Source organism: Crinia signifera, chromosome 3 (assembly GCF_055691185.1).
Source record: "Crinia signifera chromosome 3, ASM5569118v1, whole genome shotgun sequence".
Classification (NCBI taxonomy): domain Eukaryota; kingdom Metazoa; phylum Chordata; class Amphibia; order Anura; family Myobatrachidae; genus Crinia; species Crinia signifera.
The window spans coordinates 21,800,078-21,821,084 of NC_139219.1; positions in this window are offsets into that span (position 1 = coordinate 21,800,078).

Sequence of the window (21,007 nt, forward strand, 5' to 3'; positions counted from 1 at the left end):
GTGCCTATCTACTCATGGTTGGGCGGTGCCTATCTACTCACGGTCAGCATCAAATTTGCAGATGAACGATCAGGTCTGAATTAGGGCCTTGGTCATATCTATTTCGAGGTCATGCTAGTGTCACATAATTATGGCTGCAGGGTCCACCACAGGGTGGTCCACTTCGGTAGAGGGCAATCAGTTCCTTGAGGCAGGGGGGCGGGGCCGCTGACAGGATGGAAACGGGGCGGTGGTGGTGGTACAGGGGATGATGCATTTTGGAGGAATGGCCAGCATGATTGCTTCCTTGTTGCCTCGCCCCCGCCATGCAATGCCAGTATTTAAGGCATTGCTCGGTGGTGGGCGGGGCTACAATGACACCAAGGAGGGCGGGTCGCAGGAAACAGGCAGTATCCAGGGAGGCTTGCCCCCTTTTCCGGTGGGCCGGGAGGGCGACCCGATTTCGGGACCCTCCCTGCCATTCCGGGTGGGTAGGCAACCCTTGTCCACCATTGTGGAGGTCTTCCCTGGAGTGCCTTATGCTGCCCACTGGCCTCCCTGCAGTGAGTCTCTTTCCGTGACAGTGAGCAGTAAACTAAGAAGCGACCACAGATCTGTGCACCTCTGCCAATTGCCTGAAGCACAATCCCAAACTAAACATACGTATCTGTACAAGTACCAACTCACACCAACACCCTCCCAGTGCCATCCATTGTGCTGCGAGCTTGAGAAAGCCAAATATTGCCCTGGCCAGGGGCACACTTCCCAGGCATGCATTAACCCCTGTATGCCCAAAACGGAAACACAGCTTCCTTATTGTTTACTATCAGCCTGACCTTTAGGAGACACCAGCGCGGCTACACGTCTAATATGACGCACAGACCGCTAACACCTGCCTTCCAGGTGGAGAGCATCATCACTGATAAACAACCTGGCCTACAATCCTAAATCAACATCCAGTCAAAGACATCTCACTTGTATTAAAGACATGAAATCCCGGGGAAATTCATCAGATAGATTAATCAGGAACATTTTAAGGATCAGAGCAACCAAATCCTTTGTCTGGACACGTATTGCTTCAGTCACTTATAATCCCCATTGGAATCATAACTGCAGCCATCGGTAATGACCGAGAAGTAGAAGCAGCATCTAGATATATAGATGGAGCCCTCCTCACCTAACCCTTTAATAGGATTAAGTGAGTAATGGGATTAATCTGCTAATCCCCTACTGTATTGTTCTATGTATTGTATTGCAGCTGAGAACAATAGGCCATGGCTCACCATGGCTCTCCAGAGACAGCTATATGAGGCTGGCTCCATCTGTGGCTGGGCAATTTGTGATGCCATGTCCGACAGCTGAATCTTTAGATGGGATTGGTACAGGCAGGCCTGATTAACCAATGGACTGATTAGGCTGTCACCGGGATGGGGGGAGGGGGGCCTTGCAGGTGACAGCCGAGGAATAAACACATTTTTTCCATGCTTGTTAGCTATCACCCGCCCCGATGTACTGCGAGGTGTACAGTTATTAAGGTGACTGGCAGATGGCTGTGCCAATGTAACTAACTGATGGAACCCTTACTGTATGTACATTGTGCTAAGCACCAGTCTCCTTCCCACACCACAAGCATTAGATCCTACATGCCAGTTGTATCTTCATGGGCAGTATGACTGACAAGTCATTGGTGCCCATACACGTGTGTTTAACAGCATTACAAGGGAAGCTACTGTAAATGTGTATTAGCCTAGGGCACCTGGGACCTTTAATCTGGCCCCAGAGAAAGATCATAGATACCTCCCCTCCTGCATTCTGCAGGAGACTCCATGACATAGCAGCAACCGCCCTCGCTCCCTCATTAGTCTAGCAATCTCCCTCATGTCACCTGGCCCACATTACACTGTTACATCATAGTTACCACCCCTCCTGCATTCTGCAGGAGACTCCCTGACATAGCAGCAACCTCCCTCTCTCCCTCATTAGTCTAGCAATCTCCCTCATGTCACCTAGCCCACATTACACTGTTACATCATAGTTACCTCCCCTCCTGCATTCTGCACAAGACTCCCTGACATAGCAGCAATCTCCCTCTCTCCCTCATTAGTCTAGCAATCTCCCTCATGTCTCCTAGCCCACATTACACTGTTACATCATAGTTACCTCCCCTCCTGCATTCTGCAGGAGACTTCCTGACATAGCAGCAATCTCCCTCTCTCCCTCATTAGTCTAGCAATCTCCCTCATGTCACCTAGCCCACATTACACTGTTACATCATAGTTACCTCCCCTCCTGCATTCTGCACAAGACTCCCTGACATAGCAGCAATCTCCCTCTCTCCCTCATTAGTCTAGCAATCTCCCTCATGTCAACTACCCCACATTACACTGTTACATTATAGTTACCTCCCCTCCTGCATTCTGCCGGAGACTCCCTCACATAGCAGCAATCTCCCTCTCTCCCTCATTAGTCTAGCAATCTCCCTCATGTCACCTGGCCCACATTACACTGTTACATCATAGTTACCTCCCCTCCTGCATTCTGCAGGAGACTCCCTGACATAGCAGCAATCTCCCTCTCTCCCTCAAAAGTCTAGTAATCTCCCTCATGTCACCTAGCCCACATTACACTGATACATAATAGTTACCTACCCTCCTGCATTCTGCACAAGACTCCCTGACATAGCAGCTGCTACATTTTTGTGAAAAAAGTAATGAGAAACAGATATACATTGCATCATCAGCACCATTTCCCAGCACTTTAGCAAGTACAGATGGCTACGGAGCTCCCCACCACCGTATGCTGCCTCTCTGGTCCCCATCGCCGCCCGACCCTCCTGCCACTGCCCAGCAGCCTAGAGACTGGGATGCGCGTGTACGTGTGAGACGCACGCGCATCCCAATTTGATGGAGTCCCTCTCCGCCGGCTCTCGCCAGCGGGGAAGTTGCAAGGAAGAGAGGGGCTCCATCTGTATAGTATCTCTTACTAACTGCTTTGGGGCTCATCTACATTTGCATATCAGTCATTTTAAAAGATTCCTCTCAGATGTAGCAGTACACACCCACGCTTCTAGGTGCCACGTTCACAATCTCTCCATATATGGAACTAGACACGCCCTTTGGGTGCAGCATGACACACCCCCTCAATGGGGCGCCTTGCAAAATTCTATTAGCAACTATAATCTTCCTGAAACTAGTTTTCAAAAGTGGTACAGATCAACACAATGTATAGAATGGGCAAATACGGTAGGGCAGGGCTTCCAACTAGAAATAACAGACACAAATAGAGGTAGGAGGGCCCTGCTTGCAAGCTTACAATCCATATGAAAATAGACATTGATAGACAATATAGGTGTTATCCATTGCCTAATGGTCCCTCAGATTGCAGAGGCTGTCGGTGGGCTGTATGATACAGATAACCAGCAATGTTGGCCTCAGGTCAGGGGGATATAGTTACGCACCCCACTAGCTGGGTCCCTCCTAGGGTGACCAACTCATCCCTTTAATCCGGGACACATATTAATTACACAGGTTCTGTGGCTGGCTTTCTCCTGGTTTTAAACTGCCACACCTCAAGACTCCATTTCACCTGGTTTTAAACTGCCACAGAACCTGTGTAATTAATATGTGTCCCGGATTAAAGGGATGAGTTGGTCACCCTAGTCCCTCCCCACATTGCAAACACAACATTTTGCCTTTGCAGTGCGGGTGCGTCACTAAACAGCGAATCACAATCAAGCAGCTACCAATCTCCGCCCCCCCTCCAATGGTCTACTCAGTTGCCACCCTTTTGCCACCACCACCCCTCGCACCTTAGACTGCGGCCACATTATTTGCTATGCGACCTTAGCTGAATTAGTCCCATGATTACACCCGTAGTCAGATACACATCTCCAAAATGTTCATGACACCCCGCATCCCCCCGATACCTCATTATTCGCCCACTTGTTCATCTATCATTTTCTCCTCAATCCAATTGGGCAACACAGAAATGCCCGTCGTCTATGCTGGCTTTATTGTCGGTGACTGGTGATCCGTATGGGGTATATCACTAAAGCTTCTTAAAAAAAAGTGATGTTGCCTATAGCAACCAAACAGATTGTGTCTATGATTTCACTATTCCAACCTAGAAAATGTTAGACAGAATCTGATTGGTTGCTAAGGGCAACATCACCTCTTTTCAGTTTTAGAAGCTTTAGTAAATGTCCACACTTGCTCTTCTGGGACAAGGTCGATAGGAAATAGGTCGAGAGGTCGCCACAAGCATTAAGTCAACAATTGGAAGGTCGACACTAAAAAAGTCAACATGTGTTTTTTAAATTTTTGGGGAGCCGACATGTGCCGACAGGCGGTATTTCATGCCCTGCCATCCACTACGGCGTGGTGGGAGAATAAAATAGTGTGCCGAGGGGACGGTGTTCATGTCAACCGAAGCCATTTTGACCTATTTCAGCTGTCGACCTTAAGGTGCCCATACACGTTACAATTATTGTATACAATATTGTATACAATATCGCATCTCATCCGATCTCGGTTTTGCGATGACATCAGATGAGTTGAGATCTAGTACAAAAAGTATGTGCAGCACGTACTTTTTGTACTAGATCTCATCTCATCTGATGTCATCGCAAAACCGAGATCGGATGAAATGCGATATTGTATACAATATTGTATACAATAATTGTAACGTGTATGGGCACCTTTAGACCTGTCAATCTTCAGTGGTCGACCTAATTGACCACCCCCCCCCCCCATGGTTGCTACAGTACTTGCTGTTTCCCAAACCAATTAGATTGTAAACTCATTTGGGACGAGCCATTTTTACCTACTGTATCATTTGATGGTATTTACTTGTATCATGATCTCTTCAATGTAAAACACTGTGTAATATGTTGGCGCTCTATAAATAAAGGATTATAATAATCTTCTGCTAAGCAAACACGATTGGACCCTGATACTAGAGAAAGCAGTTTTTGGTTTACGCTCTATTAGACCCTTCTCTGAGAACCGCTTCCCAGCATTCTCATTACCTGTCACAGCACGGTCTATACCCCAACGGTTGTGTTCATAGCTGTCAGTATGGGAAGGAAGGGGGAGAGGGGATGAATTCCATTGAGGAAAGTGGCAGAGAGATTTGCAAAGGCTTATACTAGGATTTAATGTAAGTGAAGATTCTTTTTGCAAAGGTTTTTTTTTTGTCTTTATGCCAGGCGTACAGGATGACACACGTTCCGTAAGAATGTGAGGATTTAGTTGTCTTTTAGGTTGTTACTTTCTTCCGCAGTAATGGAACCATCCAAACTCCATATAGCTTACAGGATGTATTAATATACATCGCCGGCTGTCCGCCGCGATGCCAGCGCATATGTACTAACATATGCGGCTGGCATCGCAATGCGGTGATGGAGCCCCCAGCGATACCTGTACTCTGGTGTGCGGGGGGTCTCCATCATCTCCCTGCCGCCTGGCTCTCCCCTCACGCCGGGGACAGCTAAGCAGGCTGTCCCCGGCGCTTCCTCCACCCCCCTGCAGCCGGAAGGATGTCCGGCTGCGTTACAAGGGGGAGGAAGAGCTTACCTTCCTGGTCCAGGAGGAGCTGGAACAGGTAAGCCAGAGGGAGGGGGAGGGGGTCGGCGGGTTTGCGGCGGAGGCGTCGGGCGGCGAAAAGAAGCCCATAGGCTTCTAAAGGGTATCACCACCCAAAGGTGGCGATACCCTTCCCTGCGGTAATGCGGCGGCGGGGTTTTAATACATAGGAAAATGTGGTAAAACAGGGGTTTTACCGCATTTTCCCTTTAGCACATCCCACCCTCAGTGCTGAAGATTTGAAATAAAAAAAATAAAAACCTTTTTGCATTATTTTAGTTTCACCTGACTGCAGTAGAGGGGTTTTGTTGTAGTTTTCATTAAAAAAATAGCTCTAAACCATTTTATTCACATTTTTAAGTCACTAGATCACATTTCTCATACATAAAGGGAAATGTGATTTGTCTGAAATGACTAAACAATACCAAATTGAAAATATGCTGTAGTGAGCCCAGTGATAATAATGTCAGCTTCAGCTTTCAACTTTCTTTGCTCCTAGGTAGAGAAAGCAGTAAGGGGACTGAGAAGTGTGATCAGCTACTGTAGGTGTGTGTCAGATGGAGGCTGATCGCTGAGTAAAAAAATTAAATAAAAAAACCTATAGTCGTCTCCCCAGGGTCCGGTGATTGGTACTCTGTTGAAGGCTGATGTACATGATACATCGGGGCTCTGCGCTGCTCCTGTGACCCACAGTGCAACAAAAGAATGCTGTAAAGTTACAGCTCACTTTACAGCACTGGAGTTGGTTCAAATAAGCAGGGATTCAGTATGAAATCCCGGCGGTCGGGATCCCGGCGTTCAAAATCCCGATGCCGGAATCCCGACCGCGGAAATGCCGACAAGGGGGGGACGTGAATCGCCCCCCTTGCAGGCTCGCTGCGCTCGCCACGCAGCGGGCCCGGTGCCGCGCTACGCTCGGCACGCTAATTTATTCTCCCTCCAGGGGTGTCGTGGACACCCACGGAGGGAGAAAGTGTCGGGATTTCGGCGGTCGGGATTCCAGCGTCGGGATTCTGAACGCCGGGATCCCGACCTCCGGGATTTAAACTGCATCCCATAAGCAGGAAGCCCCAGTGATTAGCAGCCCTCCTGGAGCTCTCATCACCAATCCCCACTGTAGGTGAGTTTGATCAGCGGTGGTGGTGGTGGGGGATAGCGATGAGGAAGTGGTGCCACTGTCGGTGGTAGTGGCAGCGATGTCGGTGGTGGCACATGCGTACCACATAATCATGATAATGCTGGGGAGACCCATCGCATGGACAGAGCATTATAGCAAGCTCTGGGCCCGATGTATCAAGGTTCAAAAAGTAATAAAGAGTGATAACCAACCATCCAATCAGCTCCTAACTACGATGTTACAGGCTGGGTTTGAAAATGACAGTTAGGGGCTGATTGTCTGGTTGTTTATCAATCTCTACCTTTTCACTTTTTGAAGCTTGATACTTGATACATCGTGCGATTTTTGCATTGCGAATTGGGACAATGGGGGATATTCTGGTTGATTCGCAAGGCTCCAAATTCGCAGCATTGCGAGTCCACGAAACTCCGCCTCGCGATTGGTTGCCGGGCCGCCACTCACAAGGGTGATTCCCACGCAGGGCCTGCGAATGGATGTTACACATTAACATTCCTACATATGTAAATGGCCCGGCCTGTTGCCCCTCCACATCCCTCCCCCCCCCCCCCCTGGCTGCACACTCCGATGTGTGCGCCTCACCTTGGTCGCACATGCACAGAAACGCAAAACCTCAATTCCCCCATGCGAACACACGGGGGAGCGAGTGAACCAGAATAAACCCCAATATTTTCACAGCACACACGCATCAGAGGATGCTGATGGTGATAAATCAGCCCTCACATTCTTCATTTCAATATAATGATTTGTTTTGAGTCACAGTTCAGCTGTTGTGAACCGGTGACTCACGGAATTGCATGTTTTAATCTGGTTCCGTTTTTATGGCCCTTTATATCGCATGTGGGCAAAGTAACAATGAGCATCCTGAGATACATCACAGTAATCTATTCAGCGCGGTGACAGTTCAGAGACAGCCCAACCGGGAGGACGTAATGCACGAGACATGAAGCTCTTATGTACATTGCCGTTCAGCTGTTAAAAAAAGCCAGCCCAGTCTGAAATAGGGCGTGAAGAAAAACACAGACCTGCTCTATACATTTCCATTTAGGTGTGAGAGGGAACAAATGGTTTTTGCCCCAGTCATTCAGTGGAGCCTGTGATTCGGAAAGATTAAATCTCAATTAAAGGTTCTAGGGGGAACAATTGCTTCGTGGTCCGCTCATAATACTTCTCTGCGTATGGTACTGGGAGGGTTTGTGGTCTGACCCTTATTCTGGTTCACTCACAAAGGCAAAATACTTTTGGACAAAACCATGTGCACTGCAGGTGGGGCAGATGTAACGTGTGCAGAGAGAATTAGATTCGGGTGGGGTTTTACTTCAAAGTGAGATCTAAATTGCAGTGCAAAATGAAAGAAGCCAGTATTTACCCTGCACAGAAACAAAATAACTCACCCAAATCTAATTCTCTCTGTACATGTTACATCTGCCCCACCTGCAGTGCACATGGTTTTGTCCATTTGAGAAGGAATCTTATTGTGTGTAATTCAGAATCAGAAAGGATGGACAGCATTCCAGTGGCGCACGCGGGGGGGGGGGGGGGGGGGTTGTTCTGAGTACCCAGAAACACCCCCCCCCCAGGAGTCTAAGGGTCTTAGGCTGAAAGCTGAGGGTCCCCTCTTTCCATGGGTACAAGATTTTTAAAAAACGGCCCTTAGACTTCAAAACAGTGGTCCCCAAGCCTGTTAATTGCTCTTCCCAGTCAGATATTTCAGGTTACTGCTCCAGCTCCACACACCTGGTATGTAGTTTTATATACTCGTTGGCAGATTGCTCTGCCTCCTGAACTCTGATCCCCTAGTCCCCAGTACCATTTGGTAGGTGGGATTCTCTAGTTTTTAATTCCATTTAAAATCTAAGAAATCTATTTCCAGGAACTGGAGATATCTGCAGTCAAGCAAGCTGTCCTCCCACCAGAAAATTATGAATAATAAGCCCACTCCACTATACACCCCTCCTCTGCATATTAAACATCCTCTACCACCCTGGAAGTTATGTATCAGGGCCCATTCATTAAGCCCAATGCCCCCTTCTCCCACCCCATCTCCCACCATCTGTGCAGTAAAGGGGTATTTTATTATTATTATTATTTATTATATACATTTGGTCTATCTATAATACTTTAACTGACCCGGCATATACTGGGTCACCAAAGTGTCCATCTCCATTCTTTGCTCCGCCCCTCTGGAAACCCCCTTCTGAAAATCCTGTGTTTGCCCCTGCATTCTTTACCTCTCCCAAGAAGGCTCCATAAGTACAAGCCTGGGGGACAAATGCTCCCTGGATCAGCTTGCCCCTGCTGACCCTTAGAGACATGTGGCCCTAGGCAGCTGCCCAGAGAGCCCATACATTAAGATGGCCCTGATTCATTGGCTCTATGATGGTAGATCTGGTCATGTACTCTGACATTGGAATGATTAATGTTCACAAACCCTGCTGTACTTCCTGTATGACCAATGAGGCTGGACACATTGATCTTCTATGATGCTCTAAGACAGGCATGTCCAACGTTGGCCCTCCAGATGTTGTGAAACTACACATCCCAGCATGCTTTGCCACAGTTTTGCTATTAGAGAATGCTAAAACTATTGCAAAGCATGCTGGGATGTGTAGTTTCAAAACATCTGGAGGGCCAACGTTGGACATGCCTGCTCTAAAGGCCCCCATACATTAGGCCGACTTGTCCTAGGGACAAGTCGGACCCACATTACCTGCGAGCCGCCCGGCAGCTCCCCGGGAGGCTCACATACAATTTGGCACTTGATGTGCCATTTTTACATCGGATAAATCGCATGCGATTTATCCCATGTAAAAAAAAACCCGGGGAGCTGCAGGGCGGTGAGCAGTAGTGGGGGCGGGCAGCGGCAGTAGTGGGGACGGGCAGCGGTGGTGGGGGCGGCCAGCGGCGGTAGTGGGGGCGGGCAGCGGCGGCGGCGGTGGGGGGGGGGGGCGGTCAGCGGCAGCGTTTGCGGTGAGCGCACTGTACTTACACATAGCAGCAGCGGCGGGGACGGGACGCGCAGTGGCGGCTATTATATTTTTAAAATACTTGTCAAATGACCGGCCGCTCTCTGATTGGCTGAGAGCTCTCCGGCCAATCAGAGAGCGGCCGGTCATTTGACAAGTATTTTAAAAATATAATAGCCGCCACTGCGCGTCCCGTCCCCACCGCTGCTGCTATGTGTAAGTACACTGCGCTCACCGAACACGCCGCCCGTCCCCACCGCCGCTGCCCGCCCCCACTACCGCCGCTGGCCGCCCCCACTACTCCCCCGGTGTCTGTATGCATATGCCTGTCAGGTGGCAGGCATATGCATACAGGGAGGTCGGACGTGATCGTATGTACAGACCGTCCGACCTCCCTGATCCGGTCCGATGCGCACGGGACCGCGCATCGGATCGGATCAAATGTCACATACCTACGATTTTGGGCCGATTTCATCCGATTATCGGCACAAAGTGCCGAAATCGGATGAAATCGTCCCAAAATCGCATAGTGTATGGGGGCCTTAAGATGTTACAGTTACTGGTTTACATTGACTTCTGCGATGTTTGACCTTTCCTTTAATGCTGGACACATTTGATGTTCTGCTGTGTCCAACTGAGGTTCCAGGCTAATGGAAAGGAAGAAACTCCTATGGTTAGATCTGTGTATAAACGGTTTGAATGAGTTTAATGTTAACCCTTTGCAGTCCAAATTTTTTTTTTGCAATTCAAACAGTCTGGTTGAAATGTTTAAATTAATTGTCATTTTTTTTTATTTATTAAAAAATGGTCTACATTGAATGTTGAACGATGTTAATGTTCCTATTTTAGTGGCTCAGCACTGGATCTGCTACTAGCGCTAGGGCTGTTGAGCCTGACTAGACGTTGGACCTGAAAGGGTTAATGGTCTTTATTACGAAGCGGCTGCCACTCCTGTGCGGGCTGGAGGTGAACACAGTCGGCCTTCCACTGACTGACGACGCTGGACTGTAATGCTGGACTGGTCGGTAAAGATAAATCTGCTGTACATATCATAGTACAAGGTGGGGCTAAATGGGCTCAAGTCAGGTGCAGAAGAGCAGGCGGCAGCGTCTATTGGTGGCCACCCATCTGCAACTGTATGCAAATGCCTCTACAAGCTGTTTCCTTCATTTACAGCAGCCGGGCCATCTCAACTGCATTGCAGATGCTGGTCCATGGGTTGCTATGGGCAACCAATCTATTATCTTTTATAAGGTGCTAAATAAATTAGTACATTTTGTATGTTTGCCAGGTGAATCGCTAGTCGCTAGTGACAGCCTCCATGGTATTGTTGCCATGCTGTTGAATGCAGCATGGCCCTGCCCCCCCCCCCCTTCTGCCATCGCTCGTCATTGCCTGTTGGGGCCCGGTTGTGAAGCCAGTATCGGCAAGTGCATACACACTTAGCAGTGGCTCACCACCAGGTCCCTGTCATGTACACAGCATTACTCCCGGTCCGGACTTGACATAGGAGGCTGCTCTGGTACCATGGAAAAACATGAGGGCCTGTACCTGGGTCTGTGGGAATCCTTCTCCTGAGGCCCCTGGCAGCTCCAATGCTGGGGAAAGCTATAAGGGTCCATGGAACTCCTTCTCTCAAGGCTCCTGCCAGCTTCAGTGCTAGGGAAAGCTATGAGGGCCCATACCTGGGTCAGTGGGAATCCTCCCGAGGCCTTTGGCAGCTCCAGTGCTGGGGAAAGTGATGAGGGCCCATACATGGGTCAGTGGGAATCCTCCTGAGACCCCTGGCAGCTCCAGTGTTGGGGAAAGCCATGAGGACCCATACGTGGGTCTGTGGGAATCCTTCTCCCGAGGACCCCGGAAGCTTAAATGCTGGGGAAAGTGATGAGGGCCTGTACCTGGGTCCGTGGGCCCCCTCTCGGGCCATCTGCAGCTGCCCCCCCCCCCCCATATCAATTCAATAATAAACTGAACAAGAGAACTGAAACAAAGTTTTATAATTTTTTTCTATTATCAACTTTATGGTTATTTTTGAGCCAAACCCAACTCACAGCGCAGAAGTCATTCCTTCTTCTATTTATTTAAATACTACTATTTATTTAGTTGGGCAGCTCTCCCCCCAATGGTGTCCACTGTTTGACTAGTGTGTTTGATTAGCAGCTTACACCGTCCCAAGGGAAGTCAGTCTAACCCATACATCAATAGCCATTTCCCACACGTCTGAGCATAGATAACATGGACTCTCCCGGGTCCCCTCCTGAGCTGCGCACACACCTGTAGTAAACCAGTGTTTGTCCTGGGCTGACTCACAGGTGACAAAGCGGTTGAATGGCTCTGACTCACGGAGGCGTGTCATTTGCAAACTAAGGGAGCTGATGTCCAGGGACCAATCAATACCGTGCCAGGAACAAATATCTCTTTTCTCAATTGTCCGTACATGTTGTGTGTGTGTGTGTGTGTGGGGGGGGGGGGGGGGGGGGGGGTCACATCCTGGTGCTCAGACTCAATGTTGAGACCTTTATGACTTGTTGAGCAATTTGTGGGGGAGGGGATGAATCAATTTTTTCGGATATGATACATACAGTAGTACCTGGAATTGATATGATTAATAGCGACACCGGTGGAAAGTGATTTGTGCTGTTCACTTACCTAATATTCTGCTATATAAGTAACTAACATGAAATAAATTATAACATATATAACATTTATTGGCTATTTTGGTTTTCCATGTAGGTTTTTTTAGTTTTATTGCACTAAGGGCCTGATTCAGCCTCGATCACTAAGCAGCAATCTTTCTCTGCTTATTGACCATCAAATGTTTTTTACCCATTCGAAAAATAAAAGTCAATTGGGGCAGGCACTGACGTTGGGCTTCGACACACTTGCGTTCTCATGGGGGACACCCAGCGTTTTTCTGGGACCACCCACCATTTTTGGGACAGCCCACTGCCAGCCCCGCTCTGTGCAAATGATTTGGCGCGTCTGCACATGTGTAATTTTGCTGATACGCATGCGGAGACCCGCAACATCGGTCCCCGGTCTGAACTTGGATTTTACCAAGTAAACCTGAATTACCCCCTACGCTAATTTCAGTACAGTACCTTTGCTGTGTTACTAATACCGCTTTCACACTGCCTAAACGTTTTAAAAAACAGTATTTTAAAACGGTATTTAAAACGGGTCTGAGCCTTCACATTGCAGTAGATTACCGTTTTAAATGCCAATACCATTCACGTCAGTCAACCCGTTTAATCCCCTGAACACGTTTCAAGGCAGAATGCAGGGGGCAGCCTATCACAGGTCTGGAATCTGTTGTTTTTACTAAATACCGTTTCAGAGCCATTCTCACTGCATAAAAAACGTCTCTGAAACGTGTAGGACTCTGCTTTTTAAAAGTGTTGAAATACGACTTCCGGTTCCGGGTTCATGGAGTGAGGAAGCTGGCGCCGGAGCTCCGTGGAACCCGATCGGCCACACACTTATCACGGCTATCTTAGCCTCCACAACAGCCCACATCTAATCCCCAGACTCCCTGGGAGTGGAATGGACCGCTCAGCGCCATCCACTTCACCCGGCACGGCGCTCCCACCGCGTCAGGAGAAACGCCGCGCGGACCCCAACATGGCGGCTGGCAGCGGCTCCCCCCTCCTCACTCCGGCACACAAGAAATCTGCAGCAGAAATGCGGGACCCCACGCTGCAAGACACCCGTTCTCCTGAGAGCCCGGTAACGTATGGGGACATTGTAGCAGCGATTAAAAGCACCATGGAGCCTCTGTTAACCAGGGCAGTGCAGGATATCACTACACAGCTACATGCGCTTTCACAAAGGGTGGACAGAACTGAAAATCAGATAGGTGCAGCAACTCATGAGATCTCTGGTATCGCTCAAACTGTAAAATCCCTAACTTCTGACAACTATCACATTTGGAATAAGCTGGATGAGATAGAGAACAGGTCTCGGAGAAATAATATAAGACTTGTGGGACTCCCTGAATCGGTCAAGGGCCCTGCCTTAGCTCACTTTGTGAGGAATACTCTCCCAACACTACTGGGAATAGCCCCCGAGTGCACAGATCTAGTGATAGAACGAGCACACAGGGTGGGTCCAGTCCCTACCCCCAATAAGCCGAGGCCACGGGTGACCCTGTTCAGGTGCATGAACTATTTGCATAAACAACTGATCTGGACTGCCTCCAGAAGAATTAAAGACATTCAATGGGAGGGAAACAAGTTGTTAATTTTTCAGGACTTTTCTATGGAGCTGACTAAGGCCCGGAAAGCATTTTCCCCTGTTTGCTCTCAACTCGCTACTGAGGGTCACAAATTTGGATTACTCTACCCGGCCAGATTGCGCATTTATGAGGGTACCTCCCATAAAGACTTCCTGGTCCCCAGAGATGCCGAGGCTTATGTCCGAAACATGAGATCTGATAATAACCAGGACATAAGTGACCAGGCACCACCGCCCACTGCGGGCACTTGATTTGGAACCCCCCAACTCCAGAATCTCCATGTTCAAGCACTCGGGCAGCCATCCTCTCACCCCTACCTGGATCTCCCCCCTCAATAGAGAGATGTCCGTAATCTACAGCAATGTCTCATTTGGACATTGTCATAAGTCTTATAGGATCCACAAGTCTGCCACGCTTAGCATCAATCTTCCAGAAGAATGTCACCTTGTGCATTCCCCCCTATGCAGCAACACAAGTGCGCCTTCCTTACTAACTTTGCTTTTTGCCTTTTTTTTTTTCCATCTTAACTATACTGAATAGACATCAGTGACGTTTAACCCCAACGGACACACTTCCCCTCACAGGATGGGTACTGTTCCTATTGGTCTATGCTGTCACTTACGGTTATTCTGTTGTTGACCCACTATTAGTGTCAACCGTTTATTAGCTAATTATCCCTACTTCTGCTGGAATTAGGGCTGTTTGATAAAGTTATATAATTGATTTGTCAAGTTGACTGGTCGTCCGGGTTCTGGCGGAGTCCCACAGCCGGACCCATTACAACATGCCCACTTTCGTATGCTTTATGTTGTTATATTGGCGCTGGCCGCCACCAAATATCACCCGGAAGTTGGTCACTTACTTGTTTTACATTTATACATGGTATATTAGTTTAATGGTAATAAGTGACCTGCAATCAAAGCGATTTCTTCGCAAGTATCCACAAGTTTCCCCCATGTTTGTCTTCTCTCCTCTCCCCCTTCTTCCCCTCCCTGCTTTCCCCATGATTAATGATATTTTGTTGCAGACTATGTTTCACCCGAGAATGCCAAAGCTGTTTACATATTTGATCTGAAGATAGCTTCGTGGAACATCGGTGGCTTCAATTCGCCGGCTAAACGCCGTAAAGTGCTGCTCCACCTGAATAGGAAAGGTACCCAACTGGTCTTCTTGCAGGAATCCCATCTAGTCCCCTCTGAAATTGCCAAACTCAATATGCTAGGGTGGAAGGTATTGGGAGCTAGTCCCTATAATTCTAAAGCTAGGGGTGTAGTCACACTCATTAGAGCCGGTGTTCCCCATGAGGTGAAGGAATCATTGACTGACCCTGAAGGGCGTTACCTAATCCTAACAGTAAACATTCAATCCAAATCTTTTGTCTTATGCAACATATATGCCCCAAATGCTAACTCTAAACCATTTTTACAAAATATACAGGCTAAGCTATCCCTCAAACTCTCAGATCCCTTGATAATATGTGGCGACTTTAATATGATATCTTCACCCACCCTCGACAGGTCCAAGTGCGCATCTAACCCCTCAAAACCCCCTAAATTTGGCATCCCGGCCCTCTCAGAGGCATTACAAGTAATTGACATCTGGAGGGTTCTCAATCCAACAGAAAGAGAATACACGTGTTTGTCAGCGGCCCACTCTACTTTATCAAGAATAGATTACATCCTTCTATCCCCCTCTCTGCTTCCCATGGTTAGCAATGCTGTCATAGATCCGATAGTGATATCAGACCATGCTGTGATCTCTGTCACTGTCGGTATCTCCCCTAAGTCTCCGGAATCCCGCAGTTGGAAGTTCCCGGCCTACTTAGCCAAATCTCGTAAATTTCAGACATACCTACGTTCTAAGTGGGAGTCCTACAAACAAGATAATCAGGCTCACCTGGAACAGAATCCGACCCTATTTTGGATGGCATCCAAAGTAGTAATCAGGGGTGAAATTATCTCCTATGTGGCCAACCTAAATAAACAATATACAGCCACATATCTGACACACCAGGGGGCACTGACGTCGGCCTTTCAGAGATACAAGAGACAACCAACAGGTCCAAATAAATTAGAGTATCAAACGGCTAAGCTTAATTACGAGGACTACCTACAAACGATGGGGGACAGGCATTTATTCTCTATGAATTACAGGTTCCACAAGCTGGGAAATAAAACAGGGAAACTCCTCACAAATTTATTGAACGGTACCAGGCAACCCACGGTAGTTCAACCACTGAGAAACCACTTAGGTAAACTTTCCACAAATAATGCAGAAACTGCTGAACTCCTACGCCTCTTTTACACTAAACTCTACACGGGCCCCTTACCCCAACATACACCCCCGCCGACCCTTCCACCAATCCCACAATCATTTTGGAGCTCCTTAACCCTGCCCCAGATTTCAGAAGCTGGCGCTAATACATTAACAACCCCTATTACACAAGCTGAGGTAGAGAAGGCGATAGGCCAACTGAAAAGAGACAAAGCGCCAGGGCCTGATGGTTTGAGTGGTGACTATTATAAAATACTGTCTAATGAAATATCCCCTATTCTTACCCCCTGCTTCCAATCTATTCAAACATCTGAGGAACCCCCACCACACTTTAATTCGGCCACACTCAGGGTCCTCCCAAAACCGGGCAGAGATCTTACCCTCCCTTCATCCTATCGCCCAATTTCCCTATTGAACCTTGACTATAAATTGTACACTAAAATCATAGCAGACAGACTCAAGGCTCTTCTCCCCAGTATTATCCACCCTGACCAGACAGGATTTATCTGGGGTAGACACTCAGAGCTTAATGTGCGCAAAGCGTTGAGCGCAATATCTGTCTCTCCTTCTCTACCCCAGAACACCAATCCTTTGCTGATGGCCCTTGATGCGGAGAAGGCCTTCGATCTGGTAGATTGGCAACATCTGCATGATACCCTTTTAAACTTCGGTTTCCCGGGGGGCTTTCTCCGCATCATCCGCTGCCTGTACCATCTGCCACAAACAAGAATCGCATGTAACGGCCTAATGTCTAGCCCCTTCATTATTGAAAAAGGAACTCGCCAGGGGTGTCCTCTATCCCCACTCCTTTTTGCGGTGGCACTGGAACCCCTGGCTGTGGCCCTTCGCTCTTCCTCCTTGTTCACTGGGATTAATATAGGTTCAATGGAAATTAAATTGTCTTTGTTTGCAGACGACATGCTGCTCTTCGCAACCAACCCACCCTCTTCCATCCCAGAAATACTGAGACTTATAGATTCATTTGGTTCCCGATCAGGCTATCGCATCAATTTAGACAAATCAGAACTGCTCCTCCTCACCCCCCCAGACACTGCCACACTAGAATACCTCAATTCCCTCCCTTTATCCATTGCCAAAACCCATATAAAGTATCTAGGTGTCCTGTTGCCTTCAAACCTCTCTTCTCTATACACCATCAATTTCAAGCCTGTCATATCCAAAGTGGTAACCATGCTAGAAGGATGGCTACTCTTGCCGATCTCATTATTGGGACGCACTGCAGTCATACAAAGTATTATTTTCCCGAAAATATTTTACTTTATGCAGAAGCTTCCACTGAAACTAAAAACCGCTGACTTGGGCGCTATCAACAAAATTTTGAACAAGTTTTTGTGGAAAAACTCTAGGCCTAGGCTGGCATTAGCAAAAATTGCGAAGCCCAGACAATTTGGAGGCATTGGTGTTCCCGACTTCATGGCATATAACCTGGCTACCCTGTTCCGTTGTGTCTCTGATTGGCTGACTAATCAGTCCTCCTACACAGATATAAACATAGATAGTGCCCTATTTCACCCGTTCTCTCCTGCAGGACTCCTACACTCCCCACCTCAATCTATTCCTGGACATGTCAAATCAAATATTCTCTTTAAGGATGTATATTATGCTTGGCGCCACGTTAACCGTGTGCTACATAGAAACCCTCTGTCCACAATTAGAGTTCCCATTTGGGGCAACCCAGCTTTCCCGCCTTCACTTTCCAACAAATGGTTTTACACCTGGAAAGAAAAAGGCCTGCAAGATGCTTCACAGATATTCGATCCTGGTGGTCAGATTAAGTCTTTCCTTCGGCTCAGTCAGGAATACCGGCTCCCCCAAAAACACTTTTTCATGTACCTGCAAACCAGGCACTACCTGTTGGGACTGCAACCCCACAGAGCGTCAATAGCCAATTGGCTGATAGCTGATCCCATCCAAAGAATTATAACTAATTCCGAATCCTCTCCATATAAAACTAGGCCCCTATACTACCTCCTTACAGGACTCTCTAGCCAAGCTCAATGGGATAAACTTAAAACCTCCTGGGAGTCTGATGTTCCCTCCCTAACATCTTCCACCATCCTTAGCGCTAGATTCAATGCCACAATGAAAATACTTAATTCATCCTACCTGCAAGAAGTCCATTTTAAGACCATTTACAGGGCGTATATATCCCCAGCACGTTTAGCTCACTTTGTTCCATCGGTCTCTGGAGAATGCCCTAAATGTCAGGTAGCCAAAGCGGATTTCTATCACTGCTTCTGGGGCTGCAGGAAGATCAGGCGCTTTTGGAACAAAGTGATGGCACACCTCTCTAGCCAATTTCATATCCAGGTGTCACCGGATCCATTAGCATGTTTATGCGCCAATTTTGACAACTGGGATCTCGATACCAGAAGATCAATTCTGACACCAATCCTATCTGTTATTGTTACTATTGCAAAAAAGATCATATTGTCCCACTGGATATCCCCCTCCTCCCCCACCCTCTCTGAAGTGCAAGCCAAAACGTTACAAATAATGTATTTTGACAGAAAATCCGCTATAATAACTTCAGAATCAGGCGTAAACAAATTTTATAGAAAGTGGGGGTTGTTTATCGATGCTCTGCCCCAACCGACACAATCCCAGATATTCTCTGCGTTTGAGACCACTGAATGGTTCCTACACAGACAACTTTTAGGTTCTAATGCTAATTGATGTTGGCCTGACGTAGTCTGCTGAACGCCTGAATATAAACCTCTATATTCCCCCCCCCCCCTCTCTTTTCCCCCATACCGCTTTCCTCATGTCTCTTTCCTTGCGCCGTCCCCTCCCCTCTCTTTCATCCCAATTTATAATCTATGTTTAAATAAGTTATATGACATTGAAGATGCGTAATTCTTTCACGGTCTGTGTATCAGACCTTTTTTGTTAGAAGACGGCTCATTTGGAGCCCCAGTTGTAATATTGTAAGTTTTATAATATCTGGCTCATTGCGGAGATTGCTCCCGTAAAAAAATTGAAAAATGTTTTGTACTACACCAGATGATGTATCGTTACTGTATAACAACTATGACAATATCATTCTAAGATTATTTTTGTAAAATTTATATCAGTTGTTAAACTATGATCCAGACTCAATAAACAGAATTAACAAAAAAAAAAAAAAAAAGTGTTGAAATACCGGTTATCTTTAACCGGTAAATCAACTCTGGCGCTTTCCCACTGCAGCCTTAAACGTTTAGAAATGGGGAAAAAACGGAAATATACCGTTTTATAAGTGCAGTGTGAAAGGGGTATAAGTTTCCCATTTTGCTTTTATGGCCAGTATTCAATGCTCCAGATTCACCATTTTTTTGGCGAATCAGGCTGTTTTCACTCCTTGCAGTGAATTTTTTTCACTGAAAATATGATTCACCCTATTAATGTTCACTGTTCGCCGAAAGCGAACAGCGAATGCCGGCCAGTTCTCCGTTTCATGCTCGCTGCAATTCGCTGTTGTATTTCAATGGGGTTTTCACTGGGATTCGCCGAGAGTGTATTCAATGCTCAAATAGAGAACTGCTTTCTCCAGTGATTTTCGCCACGATTCTCCATTTTACATTCGTCACCTTTTTTTAGATGAACTGGAATGTGATCTTTTAAAATAAAACGTTTTTTTTTTGTGTGTGTGTCATAAAATCTGATTTATTTTCTGTGAAGGGGCATGCTATTTTTATTCATGTGCTTGCAGCACATGAATATATTTTTAATTATTTTTTTTTTTAACTATTTTTTTTTACACATTCACCAGCAGGGGGCGGGAGCCGGGAGCAGCTCATTAATATTCATATATTCACTGCACTCTGGTCCCGATCATTACATATGCAGGATCGGGACTAATGAGTGCAGCGGCTCCTATCCCAGCCCCCTGCCAGCTCTAGGGGGCTCTCCCTGAGTCAGTGCCAGCCCTCCTTCACCCCCACAGTGTCCGGCGCAGGCAGGGAGGCTTCCATCTCCCTGCCTGCGGCCGTCCCCCAGCTCCCCGGAAATTCACCACCAAGAGCAGAAAGCCCATGAGGCGTTGAATAGGGCGGATGGGCGGCTGCAGGGGGAATCTCCCTGAAGGGAGAATTGCAGCGAAAGTTCAGCAAATCCTACACAGGATTCGCTGCCGCCCGTGATTCTACCCATTGAATAACTGCCAATGTGGCAATAATAAGACCAAGGCCGGGCTGTTCCAACTCTTAATGTATGAGTGCCGTCACCTGAGTTGAAACAACACCCTTCTCATCAATTACCTAGTTCGACACAGGTGATGTCAATCCTACATTAAGAGGGAAGTCCAGGAACAAGCATTGTGTACCGAATGCAATGGGTCATGTTGGAGGGTATGTTACCATCACCTGTGGTGAAACACCTTTCTTATCAATTAACCTGTTCACCACAGGTGATGGCAATCCTACATTACCAGGGAAGTCCAGGAACAGAGGGGCAGATTTATTAAGCTTGGAGAAGAGATAAACTGGAGATAAAGCGGAGAAAAGGTAAAAGGAGATAAAGCACGAGCCAATCAGCTGTGTTTGAAAAAGACAGTTGGGAGTTGATTGGCTGGTGTTTTATCTCCTTTTACCTTTTCTCCGCTTTATCTCCAGTTTATCTCTTCTCCAAGCTTAATAAATCTGCCCCTGAGCATGGTGTCCCTCCTGGAGAGGGCCATGTTGGAATATATGACATACCTCCCAACTTTTGAAGTTGGGAGGTCGGGACGTTCGTGCGGCGAAGCCGCGTGCGCTCCCAAAAAGGGGGCGTGGCCTAGAGGAAATGGGGCGTGGCCTCACGGGGGTGACACGAACTCCGGCCACGCCCCCGTTTTCGC